The 4,156-nt window shown below is 40.4% G+C and overlaps 1 protein-coding gene across 1 annotated transcript in view; it reads right to left on the bottom strand.

Moving 5' to 3' along the window:
• PLA2G4A (phospholipase A2 group IVA) overlaps positions 1 to 999 on the bottom strand; it is a 191,818-nt gene extending 190,819 nt beyond the window's left edge. Inside the window, exons 1-2 of the mRNA XM_059413934.1 lie at positions 890 to 999; positions 717 to 796 (exon numbers count right to left, since the gene is read on the bottom strand). The gene's annotated coding sequence lies outside the window, so the exon portion shown is untranslated. The remainder of the gene's footprint in view (positions 1 to 716; positions 797 to 889) is intronic.
• Positions 1,000 to 4,156: the final 3,157 nt, after the last annotated feature.

Here is a 4,156-nt window from a genome sequence, read left to right as displayed (position 1 = left end):
AAGATTTTATTTATTTGTCAGAGAGAAAGCGAGCGAGATCGAGCACAGGCAGACAGAGTGGAAGGCAGAGTCAGAGGGAGAAGCAGGCTCCCTGCAGAGCAAGGAGCCCGATGTGGGACTCGATCCCAGGACGCTGGGATCAGGACCTGAGCCGAAGGCAAGGTTAAGCCACTCTTATTCCAAATCCAAATGCCCTTTTAAACTTCTTTTTCTAAAACAAAATGACCAAAATAGCATTCACACTCAAAACTTAACTTTATTATTGGCTCACATCTTTCTCAGCATCTAGTCAGCAGCTCTGTCCTCCCAGCAGTCCAATAACTGAGGGCAAGGCGAATCGGCACACCAGGCAGTGTACAAGTCTCTTTTCAACATTGTCTTTCTTTTCGCCCAGCACCGCAGCATATGAAACACCCAGGAATGTTTTGCATAAGTAATCGTTAATCACTATTTTTTTTTTTTAATTAAACCGTCACGGAACCCACAAACTCCACCGCTAACAAGGCACAAGGGCTGTCCCACAGCATGCCGTTCAAGTCTGGGATGGGTCACTACGGGGTGGCATCACGTGGAGCTCTCAGGGGAACCAGCTCAGGGCAATGCTAGCTTTCTTTCGGGGCTCTAAGTTAAAGACACCCCTGATCGTCCCACTCCCCTGCACCGTCAGACCCCGGAAAGCAGCTGACATTTGTTAGAAAGACATTAGATTCCCTGACCTGTGTCTCGTTCCCAAAAGGCAGAGGAGAAGCAGACTTGGTCAAGCAGAGAATCCCAGGTGTGCCTCCGTCCCTTCTCCCTGCCAAGCAAGATACAAACTTAAAACAGCTCAGGAGGATGGGGGGGTGGGGGAAGGGAAAAGCAGTGGGGCAAGAGTAAATATATTGCTTACTGTTCCCAGAGTTAGATGAGAATCTTCTGGCTCCTTTTTGCCTCTAGCTTTCAGTCCGGATCCTTTTTTCAGCTGGGACTACAGAGAAGTTCAAGTCTAATCCTTGCTAGGCGGGGCTAAAATGTGGGCTGGTTTCCTTTAGACTTTGCAGCTGTTTTTAAGGTGGAATGAAAGAGGAAGCGAGGGAAAGCAGTATTCAGGAAGAAGCGGATATCTTAAATGTAAATGTTTACTTATCAGCCTGAAGTCACAAAACGTGCCTAAAATGATCTATACATTAACTGGTGTAAATCACATGGATACTCCTGGAGCTGTCCCTGTGTGGCAGCACATCTTGTCCTTAAGCCGTCACTGCTTCTTCCTCTTTCCTTCCCCCACAAAAACAAAATAGAAAAGATGAATAACCTAAAGCATTTTTGCCTTCTTTTAAAAAAGCAAAGTTTATAACAAGCCCAAAATAGAAAATCTGTACATTCTGAAGATGAATGATATAAGAGCGCTTTAAAAAAAATCTAATCTCTTCAAATATTTCCTCCCCAAACTCAGAACACCTGATAACCCAGTGTTTGTAAATTTAAGATTAAAGGCATACCAATGGCTGTAATGCATATTCTAAGATAGTGACGGAGACATCAAATCACATCAAATTACAAGTTGGCAATCCAAATTCAAATACCCCATATCACTGTAATAAAGGTGTACAGTCTAAATGTATCCAAATGCCACAGGAATGGATCAGTGTCTTTCAAGATTGATGTATTTGTTCAGGATAGCTTGTTTTCAAACATAGAATCTTAGAATTTTACGTTTAATTAGATGCTGGGGGTATTCTCCTAGCTCTTTTATAACACTGTCGCAGTCTGCTTTCTGTTGCCCAAGAATCAACTCCTTTTTTTCCCCCCATAAATTAACCTGGCATATTATAAATCTCTCCTTCCTAAATTAAAAAAAAAAAAAAAAAAGGCCTGTAGTGTCTCATCGGATCCAGATCTTTTGGTTTTCAAAGAAGACCCCGAATTTCTTGAAAGGTGGGGTGTGTTCAATAGGGAAGCAAAGAGCACACTGCTATTTTTGTCCCCTTCCCCAGACACAACCAGTGAAAGATATGTTTTACAGGCATGTTCCTCCTAAGACTCTGGCAAGAAAGACTCTTTTCATTAGCTTCCTAGTGTTCGAGTCAGTTTGATAATGAAAAATAACAGCTTTCAATATTTGGAGAGGAAGGATTTCTAAAATGTCACATGTTAAAAACAGAAAAATGTTTTGATTAAAGGCTTTTAAAGAAATATTCAGTCTATGCTATGGCTAGGGTTAAAACATCTGGGGAGATGTTTGCCTTTTTCCACTTACTAAATGAGACTGACTTATCTCCATACTTGTAGTGAATAAAAGCTTCTGCAAGTATGTCTCACCCTCTCTGTAACTGACTAGGACCACCTCCCATTGTTTCATTCTGTGGCCTCCATGCCTACCTCCAGTTTGGCTCTTCACCTATGATTTCACTATTCGCACAGACCCCTAAATGGATGGTGCAAGCTCAGATTTGCTATCTTTACTTTGTCATATTTTCTCCAAAATGATATCCAGTATTAGCTCCAGGGACCTCTGTTTGCACCTTTGGTAAGAGAGACACTGCATTCATAGCCTGCCTCAGACTATAGGACCAATTAGATCTGAAGACCCCTCTTCCCTGGGCTTGTGATCAGTGAAGGTCGTTTAGGAGGATTACATGTGAAATCCCTCTGAAACTGAGTAGAATGGTAACAACCACTTCAAATCCAGTCCCTCCTTCGCATAATTACTAGTCATTGAGTCTCATACCTTTTGTTACTAATCAATATCATTTTAGACTGAAAACAAATAAGCCCTAATAATAATTAGCATTGGATAAGTAAGCAAATGGAGCAGTCCTAAAACTAGCTGAATTAATTAACAAGGAAGTAGGGGCACCTGGGTGGCTCAGTGGTTAAGTGTCTGTCCTCAGCTCAGGACAAGATCCCAGGGTCCTGGGATGAAGCCCTGCATTGGGCTCCCTACTCAGGGAGTCTGCTTCTTCCTCTCCCACTCCCCCTGCTTGTGCTCCCTCTCTCACTGTCTCTCTCAGTCAGAAAAATAAATAAAATCTTTAAAAAAAGAAAAACATTAACAAGGAAGTACCTACTTGTCAAAACATGTGGCTCAAAATATGGAAAAGAAGAACTTGATGTTAGGTGCCTGGGTGACTCAGCCTGTTAAATGTCTGCCTTTGGCTCAGGCTATAATCCCAGGGTCCTGGGATTGAGCCTCTTGTTGGGCTCCCTGATCAGCAGGGAGCCTGCTCTTCCCTCAACCTCTGCCCTCCCCCTACTTGTCATTCTCTCTCTCTCTCAAATAAATCTTAAAAACAACAACAACAAAACCTTAATCTTCTTATGTTTGATTTTTCTTCCTTTATATGAAGTTGCTTTCCATTCTCTTTTTACAACATCTACTTCACTTATCCTGTACTCTAAATGCACGAAAGTGATTTGCCTGCTGTGAGCTTGGGCACGAGGAATGAGATACTGTTGTAGTAAAATCCATACATTCAATGAAAATGATTCACTGGTATGCTAAGTGATACTCTCTTAGAACACTAAGAAAGTTGAATAGGAAAATCTAATCCAGATTGCAGACAGACACAGAGAAGAATCTAAATGTCCAACAGTAACTGATTTGCTGATAATAAACATGCCCCTCTTGTGCACTGCTGTGCTTGAGTATTCTGGTCCATATTGTGACTATAGTTATAGTAAAACACTAAGTTGGTATCCTTACTATTTATCTGTATAGGAATATCATTCATGTGAGTTCTCTCTTTTTTAAAAGATTTTATTGATTTATTTATTATTTATAATAATATAATATATAAGATATATTATATATTATATAAATTATAGTATAATTTATAATAATATCTTATATTTATAATAATATAATATAATTTATTTATTGTCACGGCCAGCACAACAAATCAACCAGGAACGTGAGGGTAAGAGGATGAAGAAAAGAAGTTAAGAGACAAAGAGATGGGGGCAGGAGGAGCACTGAGGAGGATGTCCAACAGTGCTAAGTTTATTCAAAGCACTAAGGCCATATATAGTGATAATAGGAGAAGCAATACACCTGTGTCTAGTTAAACAACCACAAGTTCCCATAATAAGTTTCACATTTAACTATATAAGCAGAACTTGTGACACCAAACAGCTGATGCTAGTACAATTATTCTGTATTGATACAGCAAAACTG

This window comes from Mustela nigripes, chromosome 10 (genome assembly GCF_022355385.1).
Source record: "Mustela nigripes isolate SB6536 chromosome 10, MUSNIG.SB6536, whole genome shotgun sequence".
Taxonomy (NCBI): Eukaryota; Metazoa; Chordata; class Mammalia; order Carnivora; family Mustelidae; genus Mustela; species Mustela nigripes.
Note: the sequence above shows the minus strand (reverse complement) of the source record. Positions and strands in the feature narration are given on the sequence as shown.